Genomic DNA, 20,580 nt, shown 5'->3' on the forward strand with positions numbered 1-20,580 from the left:
CGGACTTCTGAAAGTAGGTCGAGCTCTTCCCTTTGAGTTTGGGAGTTGGTGTTTTCGTTGTAGAGGATCACTCTGGGGGATCCTTCTTCTACTTCTACGGGAATCATTGCCGCCATTCCGTAAGCAAGGCGGAATAGTGATTCTCTAGTGGTTGAGTGTGGTGTTGTCCGGTATGCCCATAGGACTTGCGGGAGCTCTTCAGCCTAAGCTCCCTTTGCGTCCTGTAGTCTCCATTTTAACCCGGCCAGTATGACTTTGTTGGTGGCTTCGGCCTGTCCAGTGGCTTGTGGGTGCTCTACGGAGGTAAACTGGTGCTTGATTTTCAAGTCAGCTACCAGGTTTCTGAAGCCTGTGTGGGTGAACTGAGTGCCATTGTCTGTGGTAATGGAGTATGGGACCCCAAACCTTATGACAATGTTTCTGTACAAGAACTTCCGACTTCTTTGGGCGGTGGCATTGGCTAAAGGTTTAGCCTTGATCCACTTTGTGAAATAGTCTATTCCTACAATGAAGAACTTAACTTGCCCTGATCCCTGGGGGAAGGGTCCGAGGAGGTCGAGCCCCCATTTTGCAAATGGCCAAGGTGAAGAAACACAGATGAGCTCTTTGGGTGGAGCTATATGGAAGTTGGCATGCTTCTGGCATGTGAGCATGTCTTGACAAACTCTGTTGCTTCCTTTTGCAAGGTCGGCTAGTAAAAACCAGCTCGGAGTACCTTTTTGGCAAGAGCTCTTGCCTCAAGGTGGTTGCCACATATGCCTCCGTGGACTTCCTCCAGGACGTCCCTTGTAGCAGAGGTCGGGACACATTTTAGGAGGGGTGTTGAGATCCCTCTCCTATATAGGATGTCATCCACTATAGTGTAGTACTGTGCTTCCTACACTAACCTTTTGGCCACCTTTTTATCTGTGGGGAGTGTTTCAGACTTGAGATAGCTGACTATGGGAGTCATCTACCCTTGGTCCTGGTCTGATATACTTAGGACTTTTATTTCTTCTGAGGTTGACGGATTTTGCAGTGTTTCTCGGATAAGACTTCTATTATTGCCCCTTGGTTTGGTGCTGTCTAGTTTTGAAAGGGCATCAGCTCGTGCATTTTGTTCCCGAGGTATATGTCGGACCTCATATCCCCTAAATTGTTCGAGTTGTTCTCTGGTTTTGTCTAGGTATTTCTTCATGGTGGGATCCTTAGCCTGGTAGCTCCCTTCTATTTGTGAGGTAACTACTTGGGAATCGCTGAAAATGGTAAGCTTTTGATCTCCTACCTCCCTAGCCAGCTTCAAACCAGCTAGTAGGGCCTCGTATTCAGCTTGGTTATTTGAGGTGGGGAACTCGAACTTTAATGAAAGCTCGATTTGGGTTCCCTGATCACTCTTTAAAATGACGCCTGCGCCACACCCGATTTTGTTCGAAGAGCCATCCATATAAAGGCTCCACTCTGTAGGGGTGCCCAGGGTGTCGGTGTATTATGTGATGAAGTTGGCCAGGTATTGAGATTTGCTAGCTGTCCGAACTTCATATTTGAGGTCAAATTCGGATAATTCGACTGCCCATTGTAGAATTTTTCCAGCTAAGTCTGTTTTCTGTAAGATACCTTTTATGGGTTGGTTGATTCGTACTCTGATGGTGTGAGTTTGAAAGTATGGTCGGAGTCGTTGGGAAGTAAGTATAAGGGCGTAGGCGAACTTCTCTATCTTTTGATAGTTCAGTTCAGCCCCTTACAAAGCCTTACTGATGAAGTAGATAGGTTTTTGTCCGTTTTTGTCTTCTTTCACTAGTGCTGAGGCTATTGCCCGACTTCCTACAGCGAGGTATAGGATTAGTTCCTCGCCTTCCCTAGGTCGGGCTAAGATGAGTGGTTGTCCCAGAAATGTCTTGAAGTCTTGAAAAGCTTATTTACATTCCGGTCGGTATCATTCAAATCTTCTTCTTTTCCTTAGTGTTTCGTAGAAAGGAAGAGATTTCAAGGCTGATCCAGCTAGGAACCTAGACAGAGCCGCTAGTCTTCCATTGAGCTGCTGGACCTCTTTGACACAGGTCGGACTTTTCATGCGAAGTATGGCCAGGCATTTATTTGGGTTTGCTTCAATTTCTCTTTGGGTGAGCATGAATCCCAAGAATTTGCCAGCTTCTACCGCAAAAGTGCATTTCGCGGGGTTAAGTCTCATCCCATGCTTTCTTATGGTGTCGAACACTTCAGTGAGGTCGGATAGCAACGTTTCCTCCCTTTGTGTCTTTACCAGCATGTCATCTACATAAACCTCCATCAGCTTCCCAATGTGATTGGCAAAAACTTTGTTCATCAGTCTCTGGTATGTAGCCCCTGCGTTCTTGAGTCCGAACGGCATGATTATGTAGCAGTAGTTTGCTTTTGGGGTTAAGAATGAGGTTTTCTCCTAGTCGGGTTGATACATTGGGATTTGATTGTATCCCGAGTAAGCGTCCATGAAGGAGAGGTATTGATACCCTGATGAAGCGTCGACTAGTGTGTCTATGTTCAGGAGTGGGTAGGGATCTTTTGGGTAGACCTTTTTGAGGTCGGTGTAATCGGTGCACATCCGCCACTTCCCATTTGACTTCTTGACCAATACTACATTGGCTAGCCATAATGGGTACTTTACCTCCCTTATGAACCCCTACCTCCAACAAGGCTTTTACCTTCTCATCTACGGCTTGCGACCTCTTAGGGCCAAGCTTCCTATGCTTCTGTTGCACTGGCCGAGACCCAGGATATATGGCTAACTTATGGCACATTAGTCCGGGATCAATACCGGGCATGTCGGAAGCCTTCCATGCAAAGAGGTCAGAATTATCCCTTAGGAGCTTTGTTAGCAGCTCCTTTAGGTCTCCTTGTAGATTCACCCCTATATTTGTTGTTTTGTCTCGAGTGTCTTTGATTTGAACTTCTTCGGTCTCACCTTCTGGTTGTGGGCAGAGTTCTTCACGAGCTTGGATTCTCCCGAGTTCTATAGTATTGGTTTCCTTTCCTCTGGGGTCGCCTTTAAGGTTTAGACTTTCGTTGTAGCAACGTCGTGTGAGTTTTTGGTCCCCCTTTATGGTAGCGATCCCTTTTGTAGTTGGGAACTTCATGCATAAGTATGAAGTGGAGACCACCGCGGCGAGCTAATTTAACGTTGTCCGACCTATAAGAGCGTTGTATGCGGAGTTCACGTCGACTACGATGTAGTCTATGCTCATCGTTCTAGACCATATTCCTTTTTCAAATGTTGTATGCAGTGGGATATACCCAAGTGGTTGGATTGGGGCGTCTTCGAGTCCGAACAAGCTATTTGGATAAGCTCTGAGCTCTTTTTCTTGTAGGCCGAGCTTGTCGAAAGCGAATTTGAATAGGATATCTGCAGAGCTTCCTTGGTCTACCAACGTTCGGTGGAGATTGGCGTTGGCAAGTATGATGGTAATGACTACGGGGTCATCATGCCCTGGGATGATGCCTGCGGCGTCTTCTTGAGTGAAGGTAATAGTGGGGAGGTCGGGTGACCTGTCCCCCTCTCTGACATGATACACTTCTTTGAGGTGTCTTTTGCGGGATGATTTAGAGATCCCTCCTCCTGCGAATCCTCCGTTTATCATGTGAACATGTCTCTCAGGGGTGTGAGGGAGACGTGTCCGACCTCTACATCCCTTCTTCTCTTTTTTGGTTCATCCGCTCTATTGGCTAGGAACCGATCTAATCTATATTCTCGTGCCAACTTTTCTATGACATTCTTTTGGTCGTAGCACTCATTGGCAGAGTGTCCGTAGATTCGATGGTATTCGCAATACTCTGTCCGACTTCCTCCTCTCTTGTGTTTAATCGGGCAAGGCAGGAGGATTTTCTCAGTGTTACATATCTCCCAGTAAATGTCCACAAGAGACACCCGAAAAGGGGTGAATTTGTGGTACTTTTTGGATTTCTCAGTGGGTTGGTCTTCCTTCTTCCTAGACTCTTTATCCTTGTCCCGAAGTGGGTAGGAGAATCCAGTCTTTGAGGTTTCTCCTAATCGGGAGTTCTCCTCCATATTAATGTATTTTTTTGCCCGTTCTTGAACCTCGTTGAGAGATGTCGGATGCTTTTTGGATATGGAGTGAATAAAGGGTCCTTCTCGTAGTCCATTGATGAGACCCATGATGGCTGCTTCTGTTGGAAGATTTTGTATGTCCAGACATGCTTTGTTGAATCTCTCCATGTAACTGCGGAGGCTTTTCCGATCTCCTTGCTTAATCCCTAACAAGCTTGGAGCATGCTTGGCTTTGTCTTTCGGGATGGAGAATCTAGCTAAGAATTTCTTGGCAAGGTCATCAAAGCTTGTTATTGACCTTGGCGGCAAACTGTCGAACCACTTTAGTGCCGTCTTGGTCAAAGTGGTCGGGAAAGCTTTACAACGGATTGCATCTGAGGCATCCGTAAGATACATCCGACTTCTGAAATTGTTGAGATGATGGCTTGGATCAGATGTACCATTGTACAGGGTCATGTTGGATGCTTTGAAATCCTTTGGAACTTTAGCTTTCATGATCTCCTTTGTGAACGGGTCTTGGTCCTTGTGGGGGCTATTGGTGCACGAAATTGTGATCATCAACAATGGAGCTCTCAAACGTGAATCACACTTTGTCACAATTTCGCACAACTAACCAGCAAATGCACTGGGTCGTCCAAGTAATAAACTTTACGTGAGTAAGGGTCGATCCCACGGAGATTGTCGGCTTGAAGCAAGCTATGGTCACCTTGTAAATCTCAGTCAGGCGAATTCAAATGGTTATGGAGTTTAAGGTGATGAAAATAAACATAAAATAAAGATAGAGATACTTATGTAATTCATTGGTGGATTTCAGATAAGCGTATGAAGATGCTTTGTTCCCCTTGAACCTCTGCTTTCCTATTGCCTTCTTCCAATCATTCATACTCCTTTCTATGGCAAGCTTTATGTTGGGCATCACTGTTGTCAATGGCTACTTCCCGTCCTCTCAGTGAAAATGGTCCTGATGCTCTGTCACAACATCGGCTAATCAGCTGTCGATTCTCGATCATGTCGGAATAGGATCCATTGATCCTTTTACGTCTGTCACACGCCCCACAATCGCGACTTTGAAGCTCGTCACAGTCATCCCTTCCCAGATCCTACTCAGAATACCACAGACAAGGTTTAGACTTTCCGGATCTCAGGAATGACCGCCAATAATTCTAGCCTATACCACGAAGGTTCCAATCTTAGATTAGAAACCCAAGAGATATGCATTCAAGCTTGTTTGCATGTAGAATGGAAGTAGTTGTCAGTCACGCGTTCATAGGTGAGAATGATGATGAGTGTCACGGATCATCACATTCATCAAGTTGAAGAACGAATGAATATCTTGGAGAAGAAATAGACTTGAGTTGAATAGAAAAACAATAGTACTTGTATTAATTCATGAAGAACAGCAGAGCTCCACACCTTAATCTATGGTGTGTAGAAACTCCACTGTTGAAAATACATAAGAACAAGGTCTAGGCATGGCCATGAGGCCAGCCCCCAAAACGTGAAAAGATCTATGAAAGTATGAGTAAAAGATGAAAATACAATAGCAAAAGGTCCTATTTATAGAGAACTAGTAGCCTAGGGTTTACAGAAATCAGTAATTAATGCAGAAATCTTCTTCCGGCCCACTTGGTGTGTGCTTGGGCTGAGCATTGAAGAATTTTTATGTAGAGACTTTTCTTGGAGTTAAACGCCAGCTTTTGTGCCAGTTTGGGCGTTTAACTCCAGCTTTTGTGCCAGTTTTGGAGTTAAACGCCAGAATTCTTGAGCTGTCTTGGAACGCCGGTTTGGGCCATCAAATCTTGGGCAAAGTATGGACTATTATATATTACTGGAAAGCCCAGGATGTCTACTTTCCAACTCAATTGAGAGCGCGCCAATTGGGTTTCTATAGCTCTAGAAAATCCACTTTGAGTGCAGGGAGGTCAGAATCCAGCAGCATCTGCAGTCCTTTTTCAGCCTCTGAATCAGATTTTTGCTCAGGTCCCTCAATTTCAGCCAGAAAATACCTGAAATTACAGAAAAACACACAAAATCATAGTAAAGTCCAGGAAAATAAAGAACAAAGAAATTAAAGAACGGGTCCACCTTAGTGATGGCAGCTTGTTCTTCCTCTTGAAGATCTTATGGAATGCTTGAGCTCCTCAATGTCTCTTCCTTGCCTTTGTTGCTCCTCTCTCATGGTTCTTTGATCTTCTCTAATTTCATGGAGGAGGATGGAATGATCTTGGTGCTCCACCCTTAGTTGTCCCATGTTGGAACTTAATTCTCCTAGGGAGGTGTTGATTTGCTCCCAATAGTTTTGTAGAGGAAGATGCATCCCTTGAGTCATCTCAGGGATTTCATGATGAGGAATTTCCTCATGCTCTTGATGAGGTTCTCTTGTTTTCTCCATCTTTTTCTTAGTGATGGGTTTATCCTCATCAATGAGAATGTCTCCCTCTATGTCAATTCCAACCGAATTGCAAAGGTGACAAATGAGATGAGGGAAGGCTAACCTTGCCAAAGGAGAGGACTTGTCCGCCACCTTGTAGAGTTCTTGGGATATAACCTCATGAACTTCCACTTCCTCTCCAATCATGATGCTATGTATCATGATAGCCTGGTCTATAGTAGCTTCGGACCGGTTGCTAGTGGGAATGATTGAGCGTTGGATGAACTCCAACCATCCCCTAGCCACGGGCTTGAGGTCATGCCTTCTTAGTTGATCCGGCTTCCCTCTTGAATCTCTCTTCCATTGAGCGCCCTCTTCACATATGTCCATGAGGACTTGGTCCAACCTTTGATCAAATTTGACCCTTCTTGTGTATGGGTGTGCATCTCCTTGCATCATAGGCAAGTTGAATGCCAACCTTACATTTTTTGGACTAAAGTCTAAGTATTTCCCTCGGACCATTGTAAGCCAATTCTTAGGATCCGGGTTCACACTTTGATCATGGTTCTTGGTGATCCATGCATTGGCATAGAACTCTTGAACCATTAAGATTCTGACTTGTTGAATGGGGTTGGTGAGAACTTCCCAACCTCTTCTTCGAATCTCATGTTGGATTTCCGGATATTCGCCCTTTTTGAGCTTAAAAGGGGCCTCGGGGATCACTTTCTTCTTGGCCACAACTTCATAGAAGTGGTCTTGATGCACCCTTGAGAGAAATCTCTCCATCTCCCAGGACTCGGAGGTGGAAGCTTTTGTCTTCCCTTTCCTCTTTCTAGAGGTTTCTCCGACCTTTGGTGCCATAAATGGTTATGGAAAAACAAAAAGCTTTAGCTTTTACCACACCAAACATAGAAGGTTGCTCGTCCTCGAGCAAAAGAAGAAAGAAGAGAGTAGAAGAAGAAGAAATAGAAGAGATGGAGGGGGCTTTGTGTTTCGGCCATTATGGGTGGGTTTGGGTGGGAAAGTGGTTTGAATTTGGATGGTGAGGTAGGTGGGATTTTATGAAGGATGGATGTGAGTGGTGAAGAGAATGGTGGAATTTGATAGGTGAGGGGTTTTTGGGGAAGAGGTATTGAGGTGATTGGTGAATGGGTGAAGAAGAGAGAGAGTGGTGGGGTAGGTGGGGATCCTGTGGGGTCCACAGGTCCTGAGGTGTCAAGGATATCTCATCCCTGCACCAAGTGGCATGCAAAATGCCCTTTGCTGTCAATCCTAGCGTTAAACGCCAGGCTGCTGCCCATTTCTGGCGTTTAACGCCAGCTTCTTGTCCATTCCTGGCGTTAAACACTAGTCTGGTGCCCTTTTCTGGCGTTAAACGCCCAGAATGGTGCTAGACTGGGCGTTTAATGCCCATTCTGCTACCTTTACTGGTGTTTAAACGCCAATAACTATCTCCTCCAGGGTGTTCTGTTTTTCATTCTGTTTTTCACTTTGTTTTTGCTTTTTCAATTATTTTTGTGACTTCACATGATCATCAACCTACAGAAGACATAAAATAACAAAAGAAAATAGAAATTTAACATAGATAAGTAAAAATTGGGTTGCCTCCCAACAAGCGCTTCTTTAATGTCAATAGCTTGATAGTGGCTCTCATGGAGCCTCACAGATGTTCAGAGCAATGTTGGAACCTCCCAACACCAAACTTAGGTTTGAATGTGGGGGTTCAACACCAAACTTAGAGTTTGGTTGTGGCCTCCCAACACCAAACTTAGAGTTTGACTGTGGGGGCTCTGTTTGACTCTGTATTGAGAGAAGCTCTTCATGCTTCCTCTCCATGGTTACAGAGGGATATCCTTGAGCTTTAAACACAAGGGAGTCTTCATTCACTTGAATGATCAATTCTCCTCTATCAACATCAATCACAGTCTTTGCTGTGGCTAGAAAGGGTTTGCCAAGGATGATGGATTCATGCATACACTTCCTAGTTTCTAAGATTATGAAATCAGCAGGGATGTAATGGTCTTCAACCTTTACCAAGACATCCTCTACAAGTCCATAAGCCTGTTTCTTTGAATTGTCTGCCATCTCTAGTGAGATTCTTGCAGCTTGTACCTCAATGATCCCTAGCTTCTCCATTACAGAGAGAGGCATAAGGTTTATGCTTGACCCTGGGTCACATAGAGCCTTCTTAAAGGTCATGGTGCCTATGGTACAAGGGATTGAGAATTTTTCAGGGTCTTGTCTCTTCAGAGGTAATTTCTGCCTAGTCAAGTCATCCAGTTTTTTGATGAGCAATGGAGGTTCATCCTCTCAAGTCTCATTACCAAATAACTTGGCATTTAGCTTCATGATTGCTCCAAGGTACTTAGTAATTTGCTCTTCAGTAACATCTTCATCCTCTTCTGAGGAAGAATACTCATCAGAGCTCATGAATGGCAGAAGTAAATTCAATGGAATCTCTATGGTCTCAATGTGAGCCTCAGATTCCCATGGTTCCTCTTTAGGGAACTCCATGGAGGTCAGTGGACGTCCATTGAGGTCTCCCTCAGTGGGAATCACTACCTCTTCCTCCTCTCCAAGTTCGGCCATGTGAGATGTGGTTATGGCCTTGCACTCTCTTTTTGGATTCTCTTCTGTATTGCTAGGGAGAGCGCTAGGAGGGAGTTCAGTAATTTTCTTACTCAGCTGACCCAAGTGTGCCTCCAAATTTCTAATGGAGGACCTTGTTTCAGTCATGAAACTTTGAGTGGTTTTGATTAGATCAGAGACAATGGTTGCTAAGTCAGAGTGGCTCTGCTTAGAATTCTCTGTTTGTTGCTGAGAAGATGATGGAAAAGGCTTGCCATTGCTAAACCTGTTTCTTCCACCATTGTTGCTGTTGAAACCTTGTTGAGGTCTCTGTTGATCCTTCCATGAGAGATTTGGATGATTTCTCCATGAAGGATTATAGGTGTTTCCATAGGGTTCTCCCATGTAATTCACCTCTTCCATTGCTGGGTTCTCAGGATCATAAGCTTCTTCATCAGACGAAGCTTCCTTAGTACTGCCTGTTGCTGCTTGCATTCCGGATAGACTCTGAGAAATCATATTGACTTGTTGAGTCAATATTTTATTTTGAGCCAATATGACATTCAAAGTATCAATCTCAAGAACTCCTTTCTTCTGAGTTGTCCCATTATTCACAGGATTCCTTTCAGAAGTGTACATGAATTGGTTATTTGCAACCATTTCAATGAGTTCCTGAGCTTCTGCAGGCGTCTTCTTCAGATGAAGAGATCCTCCAGCAGAGCTATCCAATGACATCTTGGATAGTTTAGACAGACCATCATAGAAAATTCCTATGATGCTCCATTCAGAAAGCATGTCAGAAGGACACCTTCTGATCAATTGCTTGTATCTTTCCCATACTTTATAGAGGAATTCACTATCCTTCTGTCTAAAGGTTTGGACTTCCACTCTAAGCTTACTCAATTTTTGAGGTGGAAAGAACTTTGCCAAGAAGGCATTGACTAGCTTTTCCCAAGAGTTCAGGCTTTTCTTAGGTTGTGAATCCAACCATGTTCTAGCTCTGTCTCTTACAGCAAAAGAAAAGAGCATAAGTCTGTAGACTTCAGGGTCAACCCCATTGGTCTTGACAGTGTCACAGATTTGCAAGAACTCAGCTAAGAACTGATGAGGATCTTCCAATAGAAGTCCATGAAACTTGCAATTTTGTTGCATTAGAGAAACTAATTGAGGCTTAAGCTCAAAGTTGTTTGCTCCAATGGCAGGGATAGAGATGCTTCTCCCATAGAAATCAGGAGTAGGTGTAGTAAAGTCACCAAGCACATTCCTTGCATTGTTGGCATTGTTGTTGTTTTCGGCTGCCATGGTTTCTTCTTCTTTGAAGAGTTCTGTTAGGCCCTCTAAAGAGAATTGTTCTTTAGCTTCTCTTAGCTTTCTCTTCAAGGTCCTTTCAGGTTCAGGATCAGCTTGAACAAGTATGCCTTTATCTTTGTTCCTGCTCATATGAAAGAGAAGAGAACAAGAAAGTAGGGAATCCTCTATGTCACAGTATAGATATTCCTTGAGGTGTCAGAGAAAAAAAAGAATAGAAGGAGGAGGTAGATAGAAGAGAATTCGAACATATAAAGAAGGAGGGAGTTCGAATTGTACCTTGAGGAGGAGTGTTAGTCCCTTAAATAGAAGGATGTGAGAAGAGGGGAAGAATTTTCGAAACTAAATTAAAAAGATTTTGAAATAATTAAAGTGATTTTTGAAAAAGATTTTGAAATTAGAAATTAAAAAGATATGATTAAAAATTAATTTTGAAGAAGATGTGATTGAAAAGATATGATTGAAAATCAATTTAAAAAAAAAGAAAGTTTTAAAATTAAAGTTGATTAATTGACTAACAAGAAATTAAAAGATATCATTCTTAAAATTTAAAATTTGATCCTTTCTTAATAGGCAAGTAACAACTTGAAAATTTTGAAGTAAATCATTAATAGTAGCAAGGATTTTTGAAAATAATAAAAAAATGAGAAGAAATTGATTTTAAAGAGATATGATTGAAAAGATATGATTTGAAAAAGATTTGATTTTGAAAAATTATGAAAATTTGAAAAAGATTTGAATTAAAAACAAAATCTTCCCTCTAGTGTCCTTCTGGCGTTAAACGCCCAGAATGGCATCCATTCTGGCGTTTAACGCCCAAAATCCTACCTTTTTGGGCGTTTAAACGCCAGTTTTCCTTCTTTACTAGGCGTTTTGAATGCCCAGCTTTTTCTGTTTGATTCCTCTGCTGAATGTTCTGAATCTTCAATTTTCTGTATTATTGACTTGAAAAGACATAGTTTTGAGAATTTTTTTGAATTTTTCAATGATGAGAAACAATCAAAATACAATTAATCTTAGGAAACTCAAATCAAACAAACAATGCATGCAGGACACCAAACTTAAAAAAATTTCATATAAGAGACACTAACAAATTGAGAATGCATATGAGAAACAACAAAATACACAAAACAAGAGAATTTAAAGATCATAGCAATGAATTCATCAAGAACAACTTGAAGATTAATGAAGAACATAATGCATGTATTCGAAAAATGCAAGAAGAATAAAGACATGCAATTGACACCAAACTTAAAAATTGATACTAGACTCAAACAAGAAACATAAAATATTTTTTATTTTTATGATTTTATAAATTTTTTGTGGTTTTTCGAAAATTCTATAGAAAAGAAAATAAAGAGAATCAAAACTTTTAATAAGAATTCCAGGAATCATGCAATGTTAGTCTAAAGCTTCAGTCCAAAAAGGATTAGACATGGCTAGCCAAGCTTCAGCAGGACATTACATTCAGCAGCTAAATTGATGAGAATCAATAAGCTTTTGTGATGATAAGAACATCACCTTGAAACTCTAGAATTCAATCTTAAAAATTCTGAAAGATAAAAAGAAAAGTACCTAATCTAAGCAACAAGATGAATCGTCAGTTGTCCAAACTCGAACAATCCCCGGGAACGGCGCCAAAAACTTGGTGCACGAAATTGTGATCATCAACAATGGCGCCAAAGACTTGGAGCTCTCAAACGTGAATCACACTTTGTCACAATTCCGCACAACTAACCAGCAAGTGCACTGGGTCGTCCAAGTAATAAACCTTACGTGAGTAAGGATCGATCCCGCGGAGATTGTCGGCTTGAAGCCAGCTATGGTCACCTTGTAAATCTCAGTCAGGCGAATTCAAATGGTTATGGAGTTTAAGGTGATGAAAATAAACATAAAATAAAGATAGAGATACTTATGTAATTCATTGGTGGATTTCAGATAAGCGTATGAAGATGCTTTGTTCCCCTTGAACCTCTGCTTTCCTATTGCCTTCTTCCAATCATTCATACTCCTTTCCATGGCAAGCTTTATGTTGGGCATCACCGTTGTCAATGGCTACTTCCCGTCCTCTCAGTGAAAATGGTCCTGATGCTCTGTCACAACATCGGCTAATCAGCTGTCGGTTCTCGATCATGTCGGAATAGGATCCATTGATACTTTTGCGTCTGTCACACGCCCCACAATCGCGAGTTTGAAGCTCGTCCCAGTCATCCCTTCCCAGATCCTACTCGGAATACCACAGACAAGGTTTAGACTTTCCGGATCTCAGGAATGGCCGCCAATAATTCTAGCCTATACCACGAAGGTTCCAATCTTAGATTAGAAACCCAAGAGATATGCATTCAAGCTTGTTTGCATGTAGAACGGAAGTAGTTGTCAGTCATGCGTTCATAGGTGAGAATGATGATGAGTGTCACGGATTATCACATTCATCAAGTTGAAGAACGAATGAATATCTTGGAGAAGAAATAGACTTGAGTTGAATAGAAAAACAATAGTACTTGTATTAATTCATGAAGAACAGCAGAGCTCCACACCTTAATCTATGGTGTGTAAAAACTCCACCGTTGAAAATACATATGAACAAGGTCTAGGCATGGCCGTGAGGCCAGCCCCCAAAACATGAAAAGATCTATGAAAGTATGAGTAAAAGATGAAAATACAATAGCAAAAGGTCCTATTTATAGAGAACTAGTAGCCTAGGGTTTACAGAAATCAGTAATTAACAGAAATCTTCTTCCGGGCCCACTTGGTTTGTGCTTGGGCTGAGCATTGAAGAATTTTCGTGTAGAGACTTTTCTTGGAGTTAAACGCCAGCTTTTGTGCCAGTTTGGGCGTTTAACTCCAGCTTTTGTGCCAGTTTTGGAGTTAAACGCCAGAATTCTTAAGCTGTCTTGGAACGCCAGTTTGGGCCATCAAATATTGGGCAAAGTATAGACTATTATACATTACTGGAAACCCCAGGATGTCTACTTTCCAACGCAATTGAGAGCGCGCCAATTGGACTTCTGTAGCTCTAGAAGATCCACTTTGAGTGCAGGGAGGTCAGAATCCAGCAGCATCTGTAGTCCTTTTTCAGCCTCTGAATCAGATTTTTGCTCAGGTCCCTCAATTTCAGCCAGAAAATACCTGAAATTATAGAAAAATACACAAACTCATAGTAAAGTCCAAAAGAGTAATTTTTATTTAAAAACTAATAAAAATATAATAAAAACTAATTAAAATATACTAAAAACAATGCCAAAAAGCGTATAAATTATCCGCTCTTCAGCTATCTTCGTGGCTGGATCGAGTGGTCTTAGTTTTGAGATCAGCTTCAAGCTTTAGGAGCTTGTCTTCCAGCTCTCGACGCCGTCTTGTTTCTCTACGAAGGTCTCGCTCGGCCTCCCGCTGCCAGTCGGCTTCTTGTTCAAGCTGTTTAAGGCGATTATGTTGTTCACAGATAGCTTCTAAGATTTCTATTTTTGGGGGTTGCTTATCCTCCCCATTTTGAGGTGTGCCCTTGGAGGTGGCGTCCGTGTTCTTATTTGGCGTTCTATCCACCAAACCAGAGTTGTGATCGTTGTCATGGTCGTCCGCCATGGTGATGGGATGACTTCCAGGCTCCCCGGTAACGACGCCAATGTTCCGAGGGTTGAAACTGAAAGTCGATCTCGGAAGAGATCTGCTGTTGAGGCCGGAGCTGTCGTGTACGACTTGCTGAACCTTGAGATGTTGCTGATCCTTGATCACCGGAGGGTGGTGGTACCTGCAAGAGACTCCGATGCTTAAGTTAGCACGGGCTTTAAGCAGGTTTTTTGTATAGAATCAGAGTATGAGTTATACCTGAGTGCTCTAGCGTATTTATAGTAGTGTGGAGTGACCCTCCTTGAGATAAGTTAGTTATCTTATCTTATCTTTGGGCGAGGCCACCTTATCTTTTAGGCCAGCCGCCTTTAGAGTGGGCCGCGTCCTTCTGTTTGGGCCTGCTTGGGCTTCTATGGCAATTTGGCCGAGCTCTTTTTGGGAAGAGGTCGGTGACGGCCAACCTGGCAAGAGGTCGGTCACTTTATCTCCGTCCAACCCGGACCGTATAGCTCGGCCCAGGGTATGAACAGATAGGCAGAACATTGAAGATGAAGAGAAGAAGATATGATGCATGTATAAGGAAATGAAATAACCTTTTAGCTTCTGACTTCTTGATACAGTTTGATGTGGGTAGGGGTGGCAAAGCGGGTCGTCCCGTCCCAACCCGCCCCGCCCCGCCAACTCAAATGGGTTCAATATGCTAGCCCGCCCCGCTTTATGGCGGATTGGCGGGCTAGCCCGCTTGACTCTTTTTTTTTTGAAAAATAAAATTCATTAAAATTAACTAAAAAATAATAATTAAAAAATCAAATACAAATAAAAAATAGTCAAATTATAATATAATTTTTTTACTATCTTTTTTTTATTTTTAACTTCAATAAAATTATTCAAAATAATATTTGTCAAAAGAACAATCTTTATTTTAAAAAACAAGTTATATAATTTGAACAAATATACGAAATTGTAAAATAAAATAAATAAAGTTAATAACTAAAAGAAGAATAAAAACAAAAACAAAAATAAAAAAAGTGTTTGAAAATTCTATAATTATTAATTTTATAATAGTAATCACTCTTTTATTTAATAAAAAAAGAAAAATAAAAATCTTCGGCCCAGCAGATCGGCCCGTCCCGCCCCGCCAAAACCCGCCAATTTGGCGGTGTAGGTTTGGTGGATTTTTTTAATTGGTGGGCTCCAAATCCTAGCCCGACCCGCCCTTTTTAGCGGGTTTAACGGGTCGGCCCGACGGGTTCAACCCATTTTGCCACCCCTAGATGTGGGTGATTAGACTTCAACCTTTTGCTTAATCTTCTCTTTCTTGTTTCTTTGGTGAACAACTTAGGGACTAAGCTTTCTCTTACTTCTCTGATTTCTGACCAAGAGAAAAAAAGTGTACGTTGCTTTTGGTGAAAGCACATGGGTGGGATTTGCTTGCTATCAGGCTTGGATTGGGTTCTTTTCAAGCTCAGTCTGATGATTTCTTTGGTCCGTTTGATTTCATTTGCTTTGATTCCTTTTGGGCTGATTATTGATTCGTAGCCCACCAGTAGATTTCATTTGTTTCATATTGGGCTGCTACAACAATGATATTTGGCCTGCATCTCTCAACCACAATAATTAACCTTAAATTAGATAATTGCCTAATAAAATAATGTTTTTCATCATTAATTAATTTAGTTAATTTCTTAACTCAACAATACATTTCTTCATAATCTATATCGGACCTTTGTGAAAAACCTTATGCCACAAGTCGGGCTTTGTAGCGCACAACTTTATTTTTCTCATTTTGTTTTCTCACAAATACCCATCGGTATCCAACTGGTTTTACATCTTCTGGTGTACGGACTACAGGTCCAAAGACTTCACGTTTTGCAAGTGAGTCTAACTCAGGCTTCATGACTTCTTCCCATTTTGGCCAATCATTTCTTTGTTGACATTCTTCAACTGATCTTGGCTCAAGATCCTTACTTTCATGCATGATATTTAATGCCACCTTATATGAAAATATTTCATTGACAATTGTCTTATTTCGGTCCCATTTCTCTCCTGTAAAGACATAATTTATCGAGATCTCGTCATTTTCACAATTCTCAGGTACCTGAACGTCTTCTGGCGTTAAAACTATATCAGAATTTTGGACAACTGCAGGTGTCTTTACTATGTCTTTTTCAACAGGAATAGTATTTACCACTTTTTTTTTCGAGGATTTTTGTCTTTGCAACCGATAGGCCTGTCACGCTTCTGGCGTGAATTTGTTCAGTGTCTATTTGTCCGACTGGGATCTCAATTCGAATTGGGGCATTTTCTGCTAGTATATAAGATTTGGTTATCCTCTTTGTATCGGAAAATGCATCAGGTAATTCATTTGCTATTCTTTGTAAATGTATAATCTTTTGAACTTCTAGTTCACATTACCCTGATCGAGGATCTAGATGCATCAAGGATGATGCATTCCAATTAATTCCTTTTTAGGAAGCTTATTCTCTCCCCCTAATATTGAAAATTTTGATTCATCAAAATGACAATCTGTAAATCGGGCTTTAAATACATCTCCAGTTTGTATCTCAAGATACCTCACTATAGAGGGAGAATCATATCCAACATATATTCCCAATTTTCTTTGGGGTCCTATTTTGGTGCGATTAGGTGGTGCAATGGGAACATATATCACACACCCGAATATTCTTAAATGGGAAATATTTGGCTGCTGGCCAAAAGCTAATTGCATATGAGAGAACTGATGGTAACTCATTGGCCTCAAACGAATAAGTGCTGCAGCATGTAAAATAGCATGCCCCCAAACCGAAGTTGGGAGATTTGTTCTCACAAGTAAGGGTCTAGAAATTGATTGGAGGCGCTTAATAAGTGATTCTACTAACCCATTTTGTGTGTGAACATAAGCTACTGGATGTTCAACACTTATTCCATTAGCCATACAATAAGCATCAAATGCTTGGGAAGTAAATTCACCAGTATTATCAAGACGAATTGCTTGGATTGGATTTTCTAGAAGTTGTACTTTTAATCGAATAATTTGAGCAAGTAATCTTGCAAACGCCAGGTTACGAGAAGATAATAAGCACACATGTGACCATCTCGAAGATGCATCTATTAGAACCATAAAATATCTAAAAGATCCACATGGTGGATGAATAGGTCCATATATATCGCCTTGAATCCTTTCTAGGAATTCAGGAGACTCAAATCCAATCTTTACTGGTGATGACCTTAAAATTAACTTTCCCTGAGAACATGCAGCACAACAAAATTCACTAGATTTAAGAATCTTCTGGTTCTTTAGTGAATGTCCATGGGAGTTTTCAATAATTCTCCGCATCATGGTTGTTCCCAGATGACCCAATCGGTCGTGCCAAGTTATGAATTCATTTGGACTAGTAAACTTCTGGTTTACAATGGCATGTGATTCAATTTTACTAATCTTGGTATAATATAACCCAGATAAGAGAGAGGGTAATTTTTCTAATATAACCTTTTTATTTATATCATGAGTTGTGATACATAAGTACTCATGATTTCCCTCATTCATTGTTTCAACATGATATCTTTTTCGGCGAATATCTTTGAAACTCAACAAGTTTCTTAGAGACTTCGTAGACAATAGTGCATTATTTATTATGAATTTTGTTCCTTCAGAAAACAAAATTATAGCTCTTCCAGAGCCTTCTATCACATTGCCTGAGCTAATAATAGTATTAACATATTCTTCTTTTGGCACAAGATGGGTAAAGTATATATTACTTTTGAGAATGGTGTGCAAACTTGCACTATTCGGAAGGCAAACATCTTCACTATATGTCCTTGCCATTCTCTTCAAAGACAAATAATAATAATAAAATAAGAAAAGTATATGCACATAAAATTATTTTCTTGATTGAAAATATTTTTCTAAGAAGTATATTATATACTAAAAATTTTATTATTATTATCTTGGCACATTCAGTAATTTTAAAATTCATAAATATTTTATTAAACATTATTTACAAACATCATACTTGAAATTCAGATGCATAGAAAATAAAACTTAACAAGAAGTTTCTTATATTATTTATTTACATGAATACTTAACAATCTCACATATTAAACTATTCCATCATTGATCAAATGACCAATATTTCCTTCAAGATCGTCAAGGAAATCAGATACATCATAATGAGTGGTGGAATTTTCAACATCATTTGAAAGAAAATTTGTTTCCTTTCCTTTGTCATCCTTTTTCAAAGATGCTTGATAAAGATTGACTAGGTGCCTTGGGGTACGACAGGTACGCGACCAATAGCCATTTCCACCACAACGGAAACACTTATCTTCTGTTAATTTATTTTGCCCAGAGTTTCTTTCTTTATCTCACTTCTGGTGAGATCCTTTCTTGTGAACATAATTCTGATTCCTTCCATAATTTTTTTTGTTACTAAAACCTTACCATTTACCTCTTCTGAGGTAATGATTTGCCGCATTTACTTTAGAAAATGCAGCGGCGCCAGCTGGGCGCGCTTCATGATTCTTTAAGAGTAATTTATTGTTGCGTTCAGCAACAAGAAGGTAAGAAATTAACTCAGAATACTTTTAAAATCCTTTTTTCTCGATACTGCTGCTGCAGGAGCACATTCGAGGCATGGAAGGTCGAGAAAGTTTTCTCTAACATATCATTATCAGATATCTTTTTCCCACATAATTTCATTCGTGAGGTCATTCGAAACATTGCTGAATTATATTCATTTATGGATTTAAAATCTTGTAGATGCAAGTGCGTCCATTCATATCGGATTTGAGGAAGTATCACTGTCTTTTGATGATTATACATTTTTTCAAGGTCTTTCTACAGATTTGCAGGATCTTTTAATGTGAGATATTCATTTTTCAATCCTTCGTCAAGATGACCACGAAGAAAAATTATGGCCTTGGCTTTATCCTTCTGAGATACATTATTTTCAGCCTTAATGGTATCTCCAAGATCCATTGAATCAAGATGGATTTCAACATCTAATATCCATGATAAATAGTTGTTTCTAGATATATCAAGAACATTGAATTCAAGATGAGAAAATTTCGACATAATGAAAATTTGTTACCTGAGTCTTTCTAAAATTTGATAAGAGTCTTGTGCTGATAATGTGTTGTGAAATAAATAAATAAGGAAGAGATAATATATATAAAATAAAGAAGTATAATTAGTTAATTCTAATAGTAATATTCACTATAATTACTATTTCAATATAATATATATATATATATATATATATATATATATATATATATATATATATATATATATATATAAAAGAGAGAGGGCATTTTAAAAGTATAAAGAGAGAAGAAACTATTTTGTTATTACTTGTGTATATTCTTTTTGCCTCATACATACTTTTTTATAGGCATACAAAACTTGCTTTTCAAACCTCATTAATTCTCTTCAATATAAAAATTTGTTCCTTTCAACATAAAAAAAATTGAATTGCTGGTTAATGGACATCCATTCTTATCATAACAAATTATTAATTGAGTAAAACCCCTCCCCGGTCCCTAACCATTTACGAAATTGACCTGGCGTCCCCTCACCATTAGAAATTAACAACGCGGTCCTTAACCATTCTCTCCGTGTGACCAAAAGGACCCTCTTACCGGTACTTCCGGTTAAGAGGGTTCTTTCGGTCACACGGGGAGAATGGATAAGGACCGTGTTGTTATTTTCTAATGGTGAGGGGATCGGGGAGGGATTTTACTTAAAATTAGAAAGAAAAAAAGCATTGTTTTAAGTTTTGCATCTAATGCATTCTGCCATATTTTACATGTGGACAGAGAGCAAACAACGTTAAACTTAATAGATAGCACGAAATCATTAACAACGAGACTTAACATAAAAGTGATAATTATTTGGGTTGATTAAGCATTATTATGTCTTGGATTCAGGGTTTTAAGAATGACATATATGTTCTATATTGTTGAACCTAAATAAAAAAAAAAAGTTAGTCCAAGATTATTATTCCATACACCTTTTTCTAGAAAAATTAAACTATTTTTCTTATTAGAGAAATTAAATTCATCAACCATAATTTTAATAGTAGGGTTACACGTAGAGACTAAATATTCTTTTTAGATTTTTAGAAGTAATATTTGTTTCATTCAAAATGTTCGTGATATGACGAATTAATTTTAATTTAATTTTACGTATTTTAATTTTGTTTATTTAGTTACTAATTTGAATTTTATGTAAGAGGATCTAGAGTTTTCTTTATTTAACCTAAAGTTGAGTGAGTTTCTTCGATTTAATTTTCAAACCAGTGAACAAATTAGATTGAGGTATTTATTTCTTGTTGCATCAAGAAATTGAATATAAAGAGAATCAGTTGATTTTTTATTCAATTTCTTGATGCAACGAGAAAGAAATACCTCAATCTAATTTGTTCACTGGTTTAGAAATTAAATCGAAGAAACTCACCCAATTTTAGGTTAAATAAAGAAAACTCTAAATCTTCTGACATAAAATTCAAATTAGTAACTAAATAGACAAAATTAAAATACGTAAAATTAAATTAAAATTAATTCGTCATATCACCAACATTTGAATGAAACAAATATCACTTCTAAAAATCTAAAAAAAATATTTAGTCTCTACGTGTAACCCTACTATTAAAATATTTAGTCTCTAATCATCTAGAAAAGGACATGGCGCCCCCTGACTATTAGAAAATAATAACACGGTCCTTATCCATTCTCTCGTGTGGCTGAA

Source organism: Arachis hypogaea, chromosome 14, assembly GCF_003086295.3.
Source record: "Arachis hypogaea cultivar Tifrunner chromosome 14, arahy.Tifrunner.gnm2.J5K5, whole genome shotgun sequence".
Classification (NCBI taxonomy): Eukaryota; Viridiplantae; Streptophyta; class Magnoliopsida; order Fabales; family Fabaceae; genus Arachis; species Arachis hypogaea.